Source organism: Hyla sarda, unplaced genomic scaffold (assembly GCF_029499605.1).
Source record: "Hyla sarda isolate aHylSar1 unplaced genomic scaffold, aHylSar1.hap1 scaffold_1471, whole genome shotgun sequence".
Lineage (NCBI taxonomy): Eukaryota > Metazoa > Chordata > Amphibia > Anura > Hylidae > Hyla > Hyla sarda.
In genome coordinates, this window is record NW_026608103.1 from 41,054 (window position 1) to 61,927 (window position 20,874).

The 20,874-nt window shown below is 43.4% G+C and overlaps 12 pseudogenes; all 12 read right to left on the reverse strand.

Annotated features, from left to right (window-relative positions):
- Positions 1-552: 552 nt before the first annotated feature.
- LOC130308211 (U2 spliceosomal RNA) lies at positions 553-816 on the reverse strand (annotated as a pseudogene).
- A 1,473-nt stretch (positions 817-2,289) lies between these two features.
- On the reverse strand, positions 2,290-2,553 carry LOC130308212 (U2 spliceosomal RNA; annotated as a pseudogene).
- Positions 2,554-4,026: 1,473 nt separating this feature from the next.
- Positions 4,027-4,290, reverse strand: LOC130308213 (U2 spliceosomal RNA; annotated as a pseudogene).
- Positions 4,291-5,763: 1,473 nt separating this feature from the next.
- Positions 5,764-6,027, reverse strand: LOC130308214 (U2 spliceosomal RNA; annotated as a pseudogene).
- A 1,468-nt stretch (positions 6,028-7,495) lies between these two features.
- On the reverse strand, positions 7,496-7,762 carry LOC130308245 (U2 spliceosomal RNA; annotated as a pseudogene).
- A 1,469-nt stretch (positions 7,763-9,231) lies between these two features.
- On the reverse strand, positions 9,232-9,495 carry LOC130308215 (U2 spliceosomal RNA; annotated as a pseudogene).
- Positions 9,496-10,963: 1,468 nt separating this feature from the next.
- On the reverse strand, positions 10,964-11,227 carry LOC130308216 (U2 spliceosomal RNA; annotated as a pseudogene).
- Positions 11,228-12,713: 1,486 nt separating this feature from the next.
- Positions 12,714-12,977, reverse strand: LOC130308217 (U2 spliceosomal RNA; annotated as a pseudogene).
- A 1,482-nt stretch (positions 12,978-14,459) lies between these two features.
- LOC130308218 (U2 spliceosomal RNA) lies at positions 14,460-14,723 on the reverse strand (annotated as a pseudogene).
- A 1,479-nt stretch (positions 14,724-16,202) lies between these two features.
- On the reverse strand, positions 16,203-16,466 carry LOC130308195 (U2 spliceosomal RNA; annotated as a pseudogene).
- A 1,493-nt stretch (positions 16,467-17,959) lies between these two features.
- LOC130308221 (U2 spliceosomal RNA) lies at positions 17,960-18,223 on the reverse strand (annotated as a pseudogene).
- A 1,460-nt stretch (positions 18,224-19,683) lies between these two features.
- LOC130308222 (U2 spliceosomal RNA) lies at positions 19,684-19,947 on the reverse strand (annotated as a pseudogene).
- Positions 19,948-20,874: the final 927 nt, after the last annotated feature.

The following is a 20,874-nucleotide window of genomic DNA, read 5'->3' on the forward strand; positions in this document are numbered from 1 at the left end:
CTCTTTTTCTTTTTATATATATTTTTTTCCGTCTTCTTCTTCTTCTTCTTCTTCTTCTTCAGACCCTGTCATAGCACTAATGCCTTTCCAATACCACCAGCAGATGGAGACACTCCATTGCAACATTGGTTGTGAGCAGCAGTTTCTAAAAACAAATGCCTCATGGCGGATTTCCCATCCATCAATGGATGGTAAATTTTGTTTTTATCATTCACTGACCACAGAAACCAATGCATGGTCAAGCAACAGCAATGACACACCCTTGTGTATAGGCATGAGACCCTCATGTCATTTAACAGGATTCAGCACCACCCACAAGACAGCTACCTGTCATGTCATGTCAAACCTGCACAGGTGTGCTAGATTATTATTATTTAGTTTTATTTTATTTTTTTACACCAATCAGTGTGCAAACATGGTCATTAAAACGCTAAATGAATAGACGTTCATAAACCAGTCAGTGCAACTCATCATTTTGGTCTCCAATTCTCAAACTCAAATTCTCACCCACGGAGGATTAAATGAGAATCTTTCTTGTTTAACACTGGAATGGGGTGGTGCACTGTTCACTACCCGAAGATACTGCCACATCGGGTCAATGCATAGGGCGACAGAAGCAAGCTTCCAAATCAGCTCCCTTTCTCAAAAATCCATTTAATTTATGGTCCCCAGATAGGGAACGTATGTATCAGTATGTGCTCACAAGTCACCCAAGTGCAAGTATTCACACAAAAAAAAACGTGCCTCAGGATGCGATCTGTCGCAAGATCCTTTCTTTTTTTACACTTGATCTAAGCCAAAAGGCCTAGAGGGGATAACCGGGAAAGGGGTGGACCCAACCATGTCCCCTTCATGAGCACTCACATTACTCATAGGAATGGAAGGAAGGCTGGCAGCCAACCAGCCTCCCATACACTTTCTGGGTGGGTGGCAGTCAGCCACCCATACATACATACAGCACAGGCTAAACCCACATCATCACTTAAAAAAAGGACAGGCGACCATTGCACTCTGATGGAGCATTTAGCAATGCAATCCATAGCCTGGCTTTTGCCTGAACCCCCATCACTCCTCCTCTTGCATATAAGACAATATTTCAGATCTGCATATGAAAACAACACGCCTACCTTTGTTGCACATAGCTGCCTGCCTGTCTCTAGTTACCCCACTGGCTGTAGCTGCGTCCCTTCCGACATGGAATAACACCAACTGTAACGATAAACTGAAAATTAACAGTATAAACCTGCATCATTTTGGACTCTGGTATTTGCTGAATCCGGGTGACCTGACAATCGATGGTGGTGCCGCTGGTGATTCTGGCCTTCTTGGAATCTGTTGGGCCTATGTGTTAGCTCACACATCACTTGGGTATCCATGGTAACTACCACAACATGGTCATCTGCAGTTTACATCTAGCCCGTGGCATTGAATGGCATTTTAAAAGTGCTAAGGGTCCTGGTGCAATAATCCTCCCATGAGGATCAGCCTCAACGGCTTTGTAGATTGCACTCATGTCAGCAACTCCATATACATTTTTTTTTCTTCATGCTTCTTTCTTCATCCTTTTTTCTTTCTGTCATTCAGACTTTCATTCATTCGATCTCTCTCACTCACTTGCTTTAACTCATTTGTTCTCACTCACTCACTCACTCACTCAATCACTCACTCACTCATTCACTCTCACTCACTCTCACTCTCTCACTCACTCGCTCACTAAGTCAGTCTCTCTCTCTCTCTCTCTTTTTCTTTTTATATATATTTTTTTCCGTCTTCTTCTTCTTCTTCTTCTTCTTCTTCAGACCCTGTCATAGCACTAATGCCTTTCCAATACCACCAGCAGATGGAGACACTCCATTGCAACATTGGTTGTGAGCAGCAGTTTCTAAAAACAAATGCCTCATGGCGGATTTCCCATCCATCAATGGATGGTAAATTTTGTTTTTATCATTCACTGACCACAGAAACCAATGCATGGTCAAGCAACAGCAATGACACACCCTTGTGTATAGGCATGAGACCCTCATGTCATTTAACAGGATTCAGCACCACCCACAAGACAGCTACCTGTCATGTCATGTCAAACCTGCACAGGTGTGCTAGATTATTATTATTTAGTTTTATTTTATTTTTTTACACCAATCAGTGTGCAAACATGGTCATTAAAACGCTAAATGAATAGACGTTCATAAACCAGTCAGTGCAACTCATCATTTTGGTCTCCAATTCTCAAACTCAAATTCTCACCCACGGAGGATTAAATGAGAATCTTTCTTGTTTAACACTGGAATGGGGTGGTGCACTGTTCACTACCCGAAGATACTGCCACATCGGGTCAATGCATAGGGCGACAGAAGCAAGCTTCCAAATCAGCTCCCTTTCTCAAAAATCCATTTAATTTATGGTCCCCAGATAGGGAACGTATGTATCAGTATGTGCTCACAAGTCACCCAAGTGCAAGTATTCACACAAAAAAAAACGTGCCTCAGGATGCGATCTGTCGCAAGATCCTTTCTTTTTTTACACTTGATCTAAGCCAAAAGGCCTAGAGGGGATAACCGGGAAAGGGGTGGACCCAACCATGTCCCCTTCATGAGCACTCACATTACTCATAGGAATGGAAGGAAGGCTGGCAGCCAACCAGCCTCCCATACACTTTCTGGGTGGGTGGCAGTCAGCCACCCATACATACATACAGCACAGGCTAAACCCACATCATCACTTAAAAAAAGGACAGGCGACCATTGCACTCTGATGGAGCATTTAGCAATGCAATCCATAGCCTGGCTTTTGCCTGAACCCCCATCACTCCTCCTCTTGCATATAAGACAATATTTCAGATCTGCATATGAAAACAACACGCCTACCTTTGTTGCACATAGCTGCCTGCCTGTCTCTAGTTACCCCACTGGCTGTAGCTGCGTCCCTTCCGACATGGAATAACACCAACTGTAACGATAAACTGAAAATTAACAGTATAAACCTGCATCATTTTGGACTCTGGTATTTGCTGAATCCGGGTGACCTGACAATCGATGGTGGTGCCGCTGGTGATTCTGGCCTTCTTGGAATCTGTTGGGCCTATGTGTTAGCTCACACATCACTTGGGTATCCATGGTAACTACCACAACATGGTCATCTGCAGTTTACATCTAGCCCGTGGCATTGAATGGCATTTTAAAAGTGCTAAGGGTCCTGGTGCAATAATCCTCCCATGAGGATCAGCCTCAACGGCTTTGTAGATTGCACTCATGTCAGCAACTCCATATACATTTTTTTTTCTTCATGCTTCTTTCTTCATCCTTTTTTCTTTCTGTCATTCAGACTTTCATTCATTCGATCTCTCTCACTCACTTGCTTTAACTCATTTGTTCTCACTCACTCACTCACTCACTCAATCACTCACTCACTCATTCACTCTCACTCACTCTCACTCTCTCACTCACTCGCTCACTAAGTCAGTCTCTCTCTCTCTCTCTCTTTTTCTTTTTATATATATTTTTTTCCGTCTTCTTCTTCTTCTTCTTCTTCTTCTTCAGACCCTGTCATAGCACTAATGCCTTTCCAATACCACCAGCAGATGGAGACACTCCATTGCAACATTGGTTGTGAGCAGCAGTTTCTAAAAACAAATGCCTCATGGCGGATTTCCCATCCATCAATGGATGGTAAATTTTGTTTTTATCATTCACTGACCACAGAAACCAATGCATGGTCAAGCAACAGCAATGACACACCCTTGTGTATAGGCATGAGACCCTCATGTCATTTAACAGGATTCAGCACCACCCACAAGACAGCTACCTGTCATGTCATGTCAAACCTGCACAGGTGTGCTAGATTATTATTATTTAGTTTTATTTTATTTTTTTACACCAATCAGTGTGCAAACATGGTCATTAAAACGCTAAATGAATAGACGTTCATAAACCAGTCAGTGCAACTCATCATTTTGGTCTCCAATTCTCAAACTCAAATTCTCACCCACGGAGGATTAAATGAGAATCTTTCTTGTTTAACACTGGAATGGGGTGGTGCACTGTTCACTACCCGAAGATACTGCCACATCGGGTCAATGCATAGGGCGACAGAAGCAAGCTTCCAAATCAGCTCCCTTTCTCAAAAATCCATTTAATTTATGGTCCCCAGATAGGGAACGTATGTATCAGTATGTGCTCACAAGTCACCCAAGTGCAAGTATTCACACAAAAAAAAACGTGCCTCAGGATGCGATCTGTCGCAAGATCCTTTCTTTTTTTACACTTGATCTAAGCCAAAAGGCCTAGAGGGGATAACCGGGAAAGGGGTGGACCCAACCATGTCCCCTTCATGAGCACTCACATTACTCATAGGAATGGAAGGAAGGCTGGCAGCCAACCAGCCTCCCATACACTTTCTGGGTGGGTGGCAGTCAGCCACCCATACATACATACAGCACAGGCTAAACCCACATCATCACTTAAAAAAAGGACAGGCGACCATTGCACTCTGATGGAGCATTTAGCAATGCAATCCATAGCCTGGCTTTTGCCTGAACCCCCATCACTCCTCCTCTTGCATATAAGACAATATTTCAGATCTGCATATGAAAACAACACGCCTACCTTTGTTGCACATAGCTGCCTGCCTGTCTCTAGTTACCCCACTGGCTGTAGCTGCGTCCCTTCCGACATGGAATAACACCAACTGTAACGATAAACTGAAAATTAACAGTATAAACCTGCATCATTTTGGACTCTGGTATTTGCTGAATCCGGGTGACCTGACAATCGATGGTGGTGCCGCTGGTGATTCTGGCCTTCTTGGAATCTGTTGGGCCTATGTGTTAGCTCACACATCACTTGGGTATCCATGGTAACTACCACAACATGGTCATCTGCAGTTTACATCTAGCCCGTGGCATTGAATGGCATTTTAAAAGTGCTAAGGGTCCTGGTGCAATAATCCTCCCATGAGGATCAGCCTCAACGGCTTTGTAGATTGCACTCATGTCAGCAACTCCATATACATTTTTTTTTCTTCATGCTTCTTTCTTCATCCTTTTTTCTTTCTGTCATTCAGACTTTCATTCATTCGATCTCTCTCACTCACTTGCTTTAACTCATTTGTTCTCACTCACTCACTCACTCACTCAATCACTCACTCACTCATTCACTCTCACTCACTCTCACTCTCTCACTCACTCGCTCACTAAGTCAGTCTCTCTCTCTCTCTCTCTTTTTCTTTTTATATATATTTTTTTCCGTCTTCTTCTTCTTCTTCTTCTTCTTCTTCAGACCCTGTCATAGCACTAATGCCTTTCCAATACCACCAGCAGATGGAGACACTCCATTGCAACATTGGTTGTGAGCAGCAGTTTCTAAAAACAAATGCCTCATGGCGGATTTCCCATCCATCAATGGATGGTAAATTTTGTTTTTATCATTCACTGACCACAGAAACCAATGCATGGTCAAGCAACAGCAATGACACACCCTTGTGTATAGGCATGAGACCCTCATGTCATTTAACAGGATTCAGCACCACCCACAAGACAGCTACCTGTCATGTCATGTCAAACCTGCACAGGTGTGCTAGATTATTATTATTTAGTTTTATTTTATTTTTTTACACCAATCAGTGTGCAAACATGGTCATTAAAACGCTAAATGAATAGACGTTCATAAACCAGTCAGTGCAACTCATCATTTTGGTCTCCAATTCTCAAACTCAAATTCTCACCCACGGAGGATTAAATGAGAATCTTTCTTGTTTAACACTGGAATGGGGTGGTGCACTGTTCACTACCCGAAGATACTGCCACATCGGGTCAATGCATAGGGCGACAGAAGCAAGCTTCCAAATCAGCTCCCTTTCTCAAAAATCCATTTAATTTATGGTCCCCAGATAGGGAACGTATGTATCAGTATGTGCTCACAAGTCACCCAAGTGCAAGTATTCACACAAAAAAAAACGTGCCTCAGGATGCGATCTGTCGCAAGATCCTTTCTTTTTTTACACTTGATCTAAGCCAAAAGGCCTAGAGGGGATAACCGGGAAAGGGGTGGACCCAACCATGTCCCCTTCATGAGCACTCACATTACTCATAGGAATGGAAGGAAGGCTGGCAGCCAACCAGCCTCCCATACACTTTCTGGGTGGGTGGCAGTCAGCCACCCATACATACATACAGCACAGGCTAAACCCACATCATCACTTAAAAAAAGGACAGGCGACCATTGCACTCTGATGGAGCATTTAGCAATGCAATCCATAGCCTGGCTTTTGCCTGAACCCCCATCACTCCTCCTCTTGCATATAAGACAATATTTCAGATCTGCATATGAAAACAACACGCCTACCTTTGTTGCACATAGCTGCCTGCCTGTCTCTAGTTACCCCACTGGCTGTAGCTGCGTCCCTTCCGACATGGAATAACACCAACTGTAACGATAAACTGAAAATTAACAGTATAAACCTGCATCATTTTGGACTCTGGTATTTGCTGAATCCGGGTGACCTGACAATCGATGGTGGTGCCGCTGGTGATTCTGGCCTTCTTGGAATCTGTTGGGCCTATGTGTTAGCTCACACATCACTTGGGTATCCATGGTAACTACCACAACATGGTCATCTGCAGTTTACATCTAGCCCGTGGCATTGAATGGCATTTTAAAAGTGCTAAGGGTCCTGGTGCAATAATCCTCCCATGAGGATCAGCCTCAACGGCTTTGTAGATTGCACTCATGTCAGCAACTCCATATACATTTTTTTTTCTTCATGCTTCTTTCTTCATCCTTTTTTCTTTCTGTCATTCAGACTTTCATTCATTCGATCTCTCTCACTCACTTGCTTTAACTCATTTGTTCTCACTCACTCACTCACTCACTCAATCACTCACTCACTCATTCACTCTCACTCACTCTCACTCTCTCACTCACTCGCTCACTAAGTCAGTCTCTCTCTCTCTCTCTCTTTTTCTTTTTATATATATTTTTCCGTCTTCTTCTTCTTCTTCTTCTTCTTCAGACCCTGTCATAGCACTAATGCCTTTCCAATACCACCAGCAGATGGAGACACTCCATTGCAACATTGGTTGTGAGCAGCAGTTTCTAAAAACAAATGCCTCATGGCAGATTTCCCATCCATCAATGGATGGTAAATTTTGTTTTTATCATTCACTGACCACAGAAACCAATGCATGGTCAAGCAACAGCAATGACACACCCTTGTGTATAGGCATGAGACCCTCATGTCATTTAACAGGATTCAGCACCACCCACAAGACTGCTACCTGTCATGTCATGTCAAACCTGCACAGGTGTGCTAGATTATTATTATTTAGTTTTATTTTATTTTTTTACACCAATCAGTGTGCAAACATGGTCATTAAAACGCTAAATGAATAGACGTTCATAAACCAGTCAGTGCAACTCATCATTTTGGTCTCCAATTCTCAAACTCAAATTCTCACCCACGGAGGATTAAATGAGAATCTTTCTTGTTTAACACTGGAATGGGGTGGTGCACTGTTCACTACCCGAAGATACTGCCACATCGGGTCAATGCATAGGGCGACAGAAGCAAGCTTCCAAATCAGCTCCCTTTCTCAAAAAAAATCCATTTAATTTATGGTCCCCAGATAGGGAACGTATGTATCAGTATGTGCTCACAAGTCACCCAAGTGCAAGTATTCACACAAAAAAAAACGTGCCTCAGGATGCGATCTGTCGCAAGATCCTTTCTTTTTTTACACTTGATCTAAGCCAAAAGGCCTAGAGGGGATAACCGGGAAAGGGGTGGACCCAACCATGTCCCCTTCATGAGCACTCACATTACTCATAGGAATGGAAGGAAGGCTGGCAGCCAACCAGCCTCCCATACACTTTCTGGGTGGGTGGCAGTCAGCCACCCATACATACATACAGCACAGGCTAAACCCACATCATCACTTAAAAAAAGGACAGGCGACCATTGCACTCTGATGGAGCATTTAGCAATGCAATCCATAGCCTGGCTTTTGCCTGAACCCCCATCACTCCTCCTCTTGCATATAAGACAATATTTCAGATCTGCATATGAAAACAACACGCCTACCTTTGTTGCACATAGCTGCCTGCCTGTCTCTAGTTACCCCACTGGCTGTAGCTGCGTCCCTTCCGACATGGAATAACACCAACTGTAACGATAAACTGAAAATTAACAGTATAAACCTGCATCATTTTGGACTCTGGTATTTGCTGAATCCGGGTGACCTGACAATCGATGGTGGTGCCGCTGGTGATTCTGGCCTTCTTGGAATCTGTTGGGCCTATGTGTGAGCTCACACATCACTTGGGTATCCATGGTAACTACCACAACATGGTCATCTGCAGTTTACATCTAGCCCGTGGCATTGAATGGCATTTTAAAAGTGCTAAGGGTCCTGGTGCAATAATCCTCCCATGAGGATCAGCCTCAACGGCTTTGTAGATTGCACTCATGTCAGCAACTCCATATACATTTTTTTTTCTTCATGCTTCTTTCTTCATCCTTTTTTCTTTCTGTCATTCAGACTTTCATTCATTCGATCTCTCTCACTCACTTGCTTTAACTCATTTGTTCTCACTCACTCACTCACTCAATCACTCACTCACTCATTCACTCTCACTCACTCTCACTCTCTCACTCACTCGCTCACTAAGTCAGTCTCTCTCTCTCTCTCTCTTTTTCTTTTTATATATATTTTTTTCCGTCTTCTTCTTCTTCTTCTTCTTCTTCTTCAGACCCTGTCATAGCACTAATGCCTTTCCAATACCACCAGCAGATGGAGACACTCCATTGCAACATTGGTTGTGAGCAGCAGTTTCTAAAAACAAATGCCTCATGGCGGATTTCCCATCCATCAATGGATGGTAAATTTTGTTTTTACCATTCACTGACCACAGAAACCAATGCATGGTCAAGCAACAGCAATGACACACCCTTGTGTATAGGCATGAGACCCTCATGTCATTTAACAGGATTCAGCACCACCCACAAGACAGCTACCTGTCATGTCATGTCAAACCTGCACAGGTGTGCTAGATTATTATTATTTAGTTTTATTTTATTTTTTTACACCAATCAGTGTGCAAACATGGTCATTAAAACGCTAAATGAATAGACGTTCATAAACCAGTCAGTGCAACTCATCATTTTGGTCTCCAATTCTCAAACTCAAATTCTCACCCACGGAGGATTAAATGAGAATCTTTCTTGTTTAACACTGGAATGGGGTGGTGCACTGTTCACTACCCGAAGATACTGCCACATCGGGTCAATGCATAGGGCGACAGAAGCAAGCTTCCAAATCAGCTCCCTTTCTCAAAAATCCATTTAATTTATGGTCCCCAGATAGGGAACGTATGTATCAGTATGTGCTCACAAGTCACCCAAGTGCAAGTATTCACACAAAAAAAAACGTGCCTCAGGATGCGATCTGTCGCAAGATCCTTTCTTTTTTTACACTTGATCTAAGCCAAAAGGCCTAGAGGGGATAACCGGGAAAGGGGTGGACCCAACCATGTCCCCTTCATGAGCACTCACATTACTCATAGGAATGGAAGGAAGGCTGGCAGCCAACCAGCCTCCCATACACTTTCTGGGTGGGTGGCAGTCAGCCACCCATACATACATACAGCACAGGCTAAACCCACATCATCACTTAAAAAAAGGACAGGCGACCATTGCACTCTGATGGAGCATTTAGCAATGCAATCCATAGCCTGGCTTTTGCCTGAACCCCCATCACTCCTCCTCTTGCATATAAGACAATATTTCAGATCTGCATATGAAAACAACACGCCTACCTTTGTTGCACATAGCTGCCTGCCTGTCTCTAGTTACCCCACTGGCTGTAGCTGCGTCCCTTCCGACATGGAATAACACCAACTGTAACGATAAACTGAAAATTAACAGTATAAACCTGCATCATTTTGGACTCTGGTATTTGCTGAATCCGGGTGACCTGACAATCGATGGTGGTGCCGCTGGTGATTCTGGCCTTCTTGGAATCTGTTGGGCCTATGTGTTAGCTCACACATCACTTGGGTATCCATGGTAACTACCACAACATGGTCATCTGCAGTTTACATCTAGCCCGTGGCATTGAATGGCATTTTAAAAGTGCTAAGGGTCCTGGTGCAATAATCCTCCCATGAGGATCAGCCTCAACGGCTTTGTAGATTGCACTCATGTCAGCAACTCCATATACATTTTTTTTTCTTCATGCTTCTTTCTTCATCCTTTTTTCTTTCTGTCATTCAGACTTTCATTCATTCGATCTCTCTCACTCACTTGCTTTAACTCATTTGTTCTCACTCACTCACTCAATCACTCACTCACTCATTCACTCTCACTCACTCTCACTCTCTCACTCACTCGCTCACTAAGTCAGTCTCTCTCTCTCTCTCTCTTTTTCTTTTTATATATATTTTTTTCCGTCTTCTTCTTCTTCTTCTTCTTCTTCTTCTTCAGACCCTGTCATAGCACTAATGCCTTTCCAATACCACCAGCAGATGGAGACACTCCATTGCAACATTGGTTGTGAGCAGCAGTTTCTAAAAACAAATGCCTCATGGCGGATTTCCCATCCATCAATGGATGGTAAATTTTGTTTTTATCATTCACTGACCACAGAAACCAATGCATGGTCAAGCAACAGCAATGACACACCCTTGTGTATAGGCATGAGACCCTCATGTCATTTAACAGGATTCAGCACCACCCACAAGACAGCTACCTGTCATGTCATGTCAAACCTGCACAGGTGTGCTAGATTATTATTATTTAGTTTTATTTTATTTTTTTACACCAATCAGTGTGCAAACATGGTCATTAAAACGCTAAATGAATAGACGTTCATAAACCAGTCAGTGCAACTCATCATTTTGGTCTCCAATTCTCAAACTCAAATTCTCACCCACGGAGGATTAAATGAGAATCTTTCTTGTTTAACACTGGAATGGGGTGGTGCACTGTTCACTACCCGAAGATACTGCCACATCGGGTCAATGCATAGGGCGACAGAAGCAAGCTTCCAAATCAGCTCCCTTTCTCAAAAATCCATTTAATTTATGGTCCCCAGATAGGGAACGTATGTATCAGTATGTGCTCACAAGTCACCCAAGTGCAAGTATTCACACAAAAAAAAACGTGCCTCAGGATGCGATCTGTCGCAAGATCCTTTCTTTTTTTACACTTGATCTAAGCCAAAAGGCCTAGAGGGGATAACCGGGAAAGGGGTGGACCCAACCATGTCCCCTTCATGAGCACTCACATTACTCATAGGAATGGAAGGAAGGCTGGCAGCCAACCAGCCTCCCATACACTTTCTGGGTGGGTGGCAGTCAGCCACCCATACATACATACAGCACAGGCTAAACCCACATCATCACTTAAAAAAAGGACAGGCGACCATTGCACTCTGATGGAGCATTTAGCAATGCAATCCATAGCCTGGCTTTTGCCTGAACCCCCATCACTCCTCCTCTTGCATATAAGACAATATTTCAGATCTGCATATGAAAACAACACGCCTACCTTTGTTGCACATAGCTGCCTGCCTGTCTCTAGTTACCCCACTGGCTGTAGCTGCGTCCCTTCCGACATGGAATAACACCAACTGTAACGATAAACTGAAAATTAACAGTATAAACCTGCATCATTTTGGACTCTGGTATTTGCTGAATCCGGGTGACCTGACAATCGATGGTGGTGCCGCTGGTGATTCTGGCCTTCTTGGAATCTGTTGGGCCTATGTGTTAGCTCACACATCACTTGGGTATCCATGGTAACTACCACAACATGGTCATCTGCAGTTTACATCTAGCCCGTGGCATTGAATGGCATTTTAAAAGTGCTAAGGGTCCTGGTGCAATAATCCTCCCATGAGGATCAGCCTCAACGGCTTTGTAGATTGCACTCATGTCAGCAACTCCATATACATTTTTTTTTCTTCATGCTTCTTTCTTCATCCTTTTTTCTTTCTGTCATTCAGACTTTCATTCATTCGATCTCTCTCACTCACTTGCTTTAACTCATTTGTTCTCACTCACTCACTCACTCACTCACTCAATCACTCACTCACTCATTCACTCTCACTCACTCTCACTCTCTCACTCACTCGCTCACTAAGTCAGTCTCTCTCTCTCTCTCTCTTTTTCTTTTTATATATATATTTTTCCGTCTTCTTCTTCTTCTTCTTCTTCTTCTTCTTCTTCTTCAGACCCTGTCATAGCACTAATGCCTTTCCAATACCACCAGCAGATGGAGACACTCCATTGCAACATTGGTTGTGAGCAGCAGTTTCTAAAAACAAATGCCTCATGGCGGATTTCCCATCCATCAATGGATGGTAAATTTTGTTTTTATCATTCACTGACCACAGAAACCAATGCATGGTCAAGCAACAGCAATGACACACCCTTGTGTATAGGCATGAGACCCTCATGTCATTTAACAGGATTCAGCACCACCCACAAGACAGCTACCTGTCATGTCATGTCAAACCTGCACAGGTGTGCTAGATTATTATTATTTAGTTTTATTTTATTTTTTTACACCAATCAGTGTGCAAACATGGTCATTAAAACGCTAAATGAATAGACGTTCATAAACCAGTCAGTGCAACTCATCATTTTGGTCTCCAATTCTCAAACTCAAATTCTCACCCACGGAGGATTAAATGAGAATCTTTCTTGTTTAACACTGGAATGGGGTGGTGCACTGTTCACTACCCGAAGATACTGCCACATCGGGTCAATGCATAGGGCGACAGAAGCAAGCTTCCAAATCAGCTCCCTTTCTCAAAAATCCATTTAATTTATGGTCCCCAGATAGGGAACGTATGTATCAGTATGTGCTCACAAGTCACCCAAGTGCAAGTATTCACACAAAAAAAAACGTGCCTCAGGATGCGATCTGTCGCAAGATCCTTTCTTTTTTTACACTTGATCTAAGCCAAAAGGCCTAGAGGGGATAACCGGGAAAGGGGTGGACCCAACCATGTCCCCTTCATGAGCACTCACATTACTCATAGGAATGGAAGGAAGGCTGGCAGCCAACCAGCCTCCCATACACTTTCTGGGTGGGTGGCAGTCAGCCACCCATACATACATACAGCACAGGCTAAACCCACATCATCACTTAAAAAAAGGACAGGCGACCATTGCACTCTGATGGAGCATTTAGCAATGCAATCCATAGCCTGGCTTTTGCCTGAACCCCCATCACTCCTCCTCTTGCATATAAGACAATATTTCAGATCTGCATATGAAAACAACACGCCTACCTTTGTTGCACATAGCTGCCTGCCTGTCTCTAGTTACCCCACTGGCTGTAGCTGCGTCCCTTCCGACATGGAATAACACCAACTGTAACGATAAACTGAAAATTAACAGTATAAACCTGCATCATTTTGGACTCTGGTATTTGCTGAATCCGGGTGACCTGACAATCGATGGTGGTGCCGCTGGTGATTCTGGCCTTCTTGGAATCTGTTGGGCCTATGTGTTAGCTCACACATCACTTGGGTATCCATGGTAACTACCACAACATGGTCATCTGCAGTTTACATCTAGCCCGTGGCATTGAATGGCATTTTAAAAGTGCTAAGGGTCCTGGTGCAATAATCCTCCCATGAGGATCAGCCTCAACGGCTTTGTAGATTGCACTCATGTCAGCAACTCCATATACATTTTTTTTTCTTCATGCTTCTTTCTTCATCCTTTTTTCTTTCTGTCATTCAGACTTTCATTCATTCGATCTCTCTCACTCACTTGCTTTAACTCATTTGTTCTCACTCACTCACTCACTCACTCAATCACTCACTCACTCATTCACTCTCACTCACTCTCACTCTCTCACTCACTCGCTCACTAAGTCAGTCTCTCTCTCTCTCTCTCTTTTTCTTTTTATATATATTTTTTTCCGTCTTCTTCTTCTTCTTCTTCTTCTTCTTCTTCTTCTTCAGACCCTGTCATAGCACTAATGCCTTTCCAATACCACCAGCAGATGGAGACACTCCATTGCAACATTGGTTGTGAGCAGCAGTTTCTAAAAACAAATGCCTCATGGCGGATTTCCCATCCATCAATGGATGGTAAATTTTGTTTTTATCATTCACTGACCACAGAAACCAATGCATGGTCAAGCAACAGCAATGACACACCCTTGTGTATAGGCATGAGACCCTCGTGTCATTTAACAGGATTCAGCACCACCCACAAGACAGCTACCTGTCATGTCATGTCAAACCTGCACAGGTGTGCTAGATTATTATTATTTAGTTTTATTTTATTTTTTTACACCAATCAGTGTGCAAACATGGTCATTAAAACGCTAAATGAATAGACGTTCATAAACCAGTCAGTGCAACTCATCATTTTGGTCTCCAATTCTCAAACTCAAATTCTCACCCACGGAGGATTAAATGAGAATCTTTCTTGTTTAACACTGGAATGGGGTGGTGCACTGTTCACTACCCGAAGATACTGCCACATCGGGTCAATGCATAGGGCGACAGAAGCAAGCTTCCAAATCAGCTCCCTTTCTCAAAAATCCATTTAATTTATGGTCCCCAGATAGGGAACGTATGTATCAGTATGTGCTCACAAGTCACCCAAGTGCAAGTATTCACACAAAAAAAAACGTGCCTCAGGATGCGATCTGTCGCAAGATCCTTTCTTTTTTTACACTTGATCTAAGCCAAAAGGCCTAGAGGGGATAACCGGGAAAGGGGTGGACCCAACCATGTCCCCTTCATGAGCACTCACATTACTCATAGGAATGGAAGGAAGGCTGGCAGCCAACCAGCCTCCCATACACTTTCTGGGTGGGTGGCAGTCAGCCACCCATACATACATACAGCACAGGCTAAACCCACATCATCACTTAAAAAAAGGACAGGCGACCATTGCACTCTGATGGAGCATTTAGCAATGCAATCCATAGCCTGGCTTTTGCCTGAACCCCCATCACTCCTCCTCTTGCATATAAGACAATATTTCAGATCTGCATATGAAAACAACACGCCTACCTTTGTTGCACATAGCTGCCTGCCTGTCTCTAGTTACCCCACTGGCTGTAGCTGCGTCCCTTCCGACATGGAATAACACCAACTGTAACGATAAACTGAAAATTAACAGTATAAACCTGCATCATTTTGGACTCTGGTATTTGCTGAATCCGGGTGACCTGACAATCGATGGTGGTGCCGCTGGTGATTCTGGCCTTCTTGGAATCTGTTGGGCCTATGTGTTAGCTCACACATCACTTGGGTATCCATGGTAACTACCACAACATGGTCATCTGCAGTTTACATCTAGCCCGTGGCATTGAATGGCATTTTAAAAGTGCTAAGGGTCCTGGTGCAATAATCCTCCCATGAGGATCAGCCTCAACGGCTTTGTAGATTGCACTCATGTCAGCAACTCCATATACATTTTTTTTTCTTCATGCTTCTTTCTTCATCCTTTTTTCTTTCTGTCATTCAGACTTTCATTCATTCGATCTCTCTCACTCACTTGCTTTAACTCATTTGTTCTCACTCACTCACTCACTCAATCACTCACTCACTCATTCACTCTCACTCACTCTCACTCTCTCACTCACTCGCTCACTAAGTCAGTCTCTCTCTCTCTCTCTCTCTCTTTTTCTTTTTATATATATTTTTTTCCGTCTTCTTCTTCTTCTTCTTCTTCTTCTTCTTCTTCAGACCCTGTCATAGCACTAATGCCTTTCCAATACCACCAGCAGATGGAGACACTCCATTGCAACATTGGTTGTGAGCAGCAGTTTCTAAAAACAAATGCCTCATGGCGGATTTCCCATCCATCAATGGATGGTAAATTTTGTTTTTATCATTCACTGACCACAGAAACCAATGCATGGTCAAGCAATAGCAATGACACACCCTTGTGTATAGGCATGAGACCCTCATGTCATTTAACAGGATTCAGCACCACCCACAAGACAGCTACCTGTCATGTCATGTCAAACCTGCACAGGTGTGCTAGATTATTATTATTTAGTTTTATTTTATTTTTTTACACCAATCAGTGTGCAAACATGGTCATTAAAACGCTAAATGAATAGACGTTCATAAACCAGTCAGTGCAACTCATCATTTTGGTCTCCAATTCTCAAACTCAAATTCTCACCCACGGAGGATTAAATGAGAATCTTTCTTGTTTAACACTGGAATGGGGTGGTGCACTGTTCACTACCCGAAGATACTGCCACATCGGGTCAATGCATAGGGCGAAAGAAGCAAGCTTCCAAATCAGCTCCCTTTCTCAAAAATCCATTTAATTTATGGTCCCCAGATAGGGAACGTATGTATCAGTATGTGCTCACAAGTCACCCAAGTGCAAGTATTCACACAAAAAAAAACGTGCCTCAGGATGCGATCTGTCGCAAGATCCTTTCTTTTTTTACACTTGATCTAAGCCAAAAGGCCTAGAGGGGATAACCGGGAAAGGGGTGGACCCAACCATGTCCCCTTCATGAGCACTCACATTACTCATAGGAATGGAAGGAAGGCTGGCAGCCAACCAGCCTCCCATACACTTTCTGGGTGGGTGGCAGTCAGCCACCCATACATACATACAGCACAGGCTAAACCCACATCATCACTTAAAAAAAGGACAGGCGACCATTGCACTCTGATGGAGCATTTAGCAATGCAATCCATAGCCTGGCTTTTGCCTGAACCCCCATCACTCCTCCTCTTGCATATAAGACAATATTTCAGATCTGCATATGAAAACAACACGCCTACCTTTGTTGCACATAGCTGCCTGCCTGTCTCTAGTTACCCCACTGGCTGTAGCTGCGTCCCTTCCGACATGGAATAACACCAACTGTAACGATAAACTGAAAATTAACAGTATAAACCTGCATCATTTTGGACTCTGGTATTTGCTGAATCCGGGTGACCTGACAATCGATGGTGGTGCCGCTGGTGATTCTGGCCTTCTTGGAATCTGTTGGGCCTATGTGTTAGCTCACACATCACTTGGGTATCCATGGTAACTACCACAACATGGTCATCTGCAGTTTACATCTAGCCCGTGGCATTGAATGGCATTTTAAAAGTGCTAAGGGTCCTGGTGCAATAATCCTCCCATGAGGATCAGCCTCAACGGCTTTGTAGATTGCACTCATGTCAGCAACTCCATATACATTTTTTTTTCTTCATGCTTCTTTCTTCATCCTTTTTTCTTTCTGTCATTCAGACTTTCATTCATTCGATCTCTCTCACTCACTTGCTTTAACTCATTTGTTCTCACTCACTCACTCACTCAATCACTCACTCACTCATTCACTCTCACTCACTCTCACTCTCTCACTCACTCGCTCACTAAGTCAGTCTCTCTCTCTCTCTCTCTTTTTCTTTTTATATATATTTTTTTCCGTCTTCTTCTTCTTCTTCTTCTTCTTCTTCTTCTTCTTCTTCTTCTTCTTCTTCAGACCCTGTCATAGCACTAATGCCTTTCCAATACCACCAGCAGATGGAGACACTCCATTGCAACATTGGTTGTGAGCAGCAGTTTCTAAAAACAAATGCCTCATGGCGGATTTCCCATCCATCAATGGATGGTAAATTTTGTTTTTATCATTCACTGACCACAGAAACCAATGCATGGTCAAGCAACAGCAATGACACACCCTTGTGTATAGGCATGAGACCCTCATGTCATTTAACAGGATTCAGCACCACCCACAAGACAGCTACCTGTCATGTCATGTCAAACCTGCACAGGTGTGCTAGATTATTATTATTTAGTTTTATTTTATTTTTTTACACCAATCAGTGTGCAAACATGGTCATTAAAACGCTAAATGAATAGACGTTCATAAACCAGTCAGTGCAACTCATCATTTTGGTCTCCAATTCTCAAACTCAAATTCTCACCCACGGAGGATTAAATGAGAATCTTTCTTGTTTAACACTGGAATGGGGTGGTGCACTGTTCACTACCCGAAGATACTGCCACATCGGGTCAATGCATAGGGCGACAGAAGCAAGCTTCCAAATCAGCTCCCTTTCTCAAAAATCCATTTAATTTATGGTCCCCAGATAGGGAACGTATGTATCAGTATGTGCTCACAAGTCACCCAAGTGCAAGTATTCACACAAAAAAAAACGTGCCTCAGGATGCGATCTGTCGCAAGATCCTTTCTTTTTTTACACTTGATCTAAGCCAAAAGGCCTAGAGGGGATAACCGGGAAAGGGGTGGACCCAACCATGTCCCCTTCATGAGCACTCACATTACTCATAGGAATGGAAGGAAGGCTGGCAGCCAACCAGCCTCCCATACACTTTCTGGGTGGGTGGCAGTCAGCCACCCATACATACATACAGCACAGGCTAAACCCACATCATCACTTAAAAAAAGGACAGGCGACCATTGCACTCTGATGGAGCATTTAGCAATGCAATCCATAGCCTGGCTTTTGCCTGAACCCCCATCACTCCTCCTCTTGCATATAAGACAATATTTCAGATCTGCATATGAAAACAACACGCCTACCTTTGTTGCACATAGCTGCCTGCCTGTCTCTAGTTACCCCACTGGCTGTAGCTGCGTCCCTTCCGACATGGAATAACACCAACTGTAACGATAAACTGAAAATTAACAGTATAAACCTGCATCATTTTGGACTCTGGTATTTGCTGAATCCGGGTGACCTGACAATCGATGGTGGTGCCGCTGGTGATTCTGGCCTTCTTGGAATCTGTTGGGCCTATGTGTTAGCTCACACATCACTTGGGTATCCATGGTAACTACCACAACATGGTCATCTGCAGTTTACATCTAGCCCGTGGCATTGAATGGCATTTTAAAAGTGCTAAGGGTCCTGGTGCAATAATCCTCCCATGAGGATCAGCCTCAACGGCTTTGTAGATTGCACTCATGTCAGCAACTCCATATACATTTTTTTTTCTTCATGCTTCTTTCTTCATCCTTTTTTCTTTCTGTCATTCAGACTTTCATTCATTCGATCTCTCTCACTCACTTGCTTTAACTCATTTGTTCTCACTCAATCACTCACTCACTCATTCACTCTCACTCACTCTCACTCTCTCACTCACTCGCTCACTAAGTCAGTCTCTCTCTCTCTCTCTCTTTTTCTTTTTATATATATTTTTTTCCGTCTTCTTCTTCTTCTTCTTCTTCTTCTTCTTCAGACCCTGTCATAGCACTAATGCCTTTCCAATACCACCAGCAGATGGAGACACTCCATTGCAACATTGGTTGTGAGCAGCAGTTTCTAAAAACAAATGCCTCATGGCGGATTTCCCATCCATCAATGGATGGTAAATTTTGTTTTTATCATTCACTGACCACAGAAACCAATGCATGGTCAAGCAACAGCAATGACACACCCTTGTGTATAGGCATGAGACCCTCATGTCATTTAACAGGATTCAGCACCACCCACAAGACAGCTACCTGTCATGTCATGTCAAACCTGCACAGGTGTGCTAGATTATTATTATTTAGTTTTATTTTATTTTTTTACACCAATCAGTGTGCAAACATGGTCATTAAAACGCTAAATGAATAGACGTTCATAAACCAGTCAGTGCAACTCATCATTTTGGTCTCCAATTCTCAAACTCAAATTCTCACCCACGGAGGATTAAATGAGAATCTTTCTTGTTTAACACTGGAATGGGGTGGTGCACTGTTCACTACCCGAAGATACTGCCACATCGGGTCAATGCATAGGGCGACAGAAGCAAGCTTCCAAATCAGCTCCCTTTCTCAAAAATCCATTTAATTTATGGTCCCCAGATAGGGAACGTATGTATCAGTATGTGCTCACAAGTCACCCAAGTGCAAGTATTCACACAAAAAAAAACGTGCCTCAGGATGCGATCTGTCGCAAGATCCTTTCTTTTTTTACACTTGATCTAAGCCAAAAGGCCTAGAGGGGATAACCGGGAAAGGGGTGGACCCAACCATGTCCCCTTCATGAGCACTCACATTACTCATAGGAATGGAAGGAAGGCTGGCAGCCAACCAGCCTCCCATACACTTTCTGGGTGGGTGGCAGTCAGCCACCCATACATACATACAGCACAGGCTAAACCCACATCATCACTTAAAAAAAGGACAGGCGACCATTGCACTCTGATGGAGCATTTAGCAATGCAATCCATAGCCTGGCTTTTGCCTGAACCCCCATCACTCCTCCTCTTGCATATAAGACAATATTTCAGATCTGCATATGAAAACAACATGCCTACCTTTGTTGCACATAGCTGCCTGCCTGTCTCTAGTTACCCCACTGGCTGTAGCTGCGTCCCTTCCGACATGGAATAACACCAACTGTAACGATAAACTGAAAATTAACAGTATAAACCTGCATCATTTTGGACTCTGGTATTTGCTGAATCCGGGTGACCTGACAATCGATGGTGGTGCCGCTGGTGATTCTGGCCTTCTTGGAATCTGTTGGGCCTATGTGTTAGCTCACACATCACTTGGGTATCCATGGTAACTACCACAAAATGGTCATCTGCAGTTTACATCTAGCCCGTGGCATTGAATGGCATTTTAAAAGTGCTAAGGGTCCTGGTGCAATAATCCTCCCATGAGGATCAGCCTCAACGGCTTTGTAGATTGCACTCATGTCAGCAACTCCATATACATTTTTTTTTCTTCATGCTTCTTTCTTCATCCTTTTTTCTTTCTGTCATTCAGACTTTCATTCATTCGATCTCTCTCACTCACTTGCTTTAACTCATTTGTTCTCACTCACTCACTCACTCACTCACTCAATCACTCACTCACTCATTCACTCTCACTCACTCTCACTCTCTCACTCACTCGCTCACTAAGTCAGTCTCTCTCTCTCTCTCT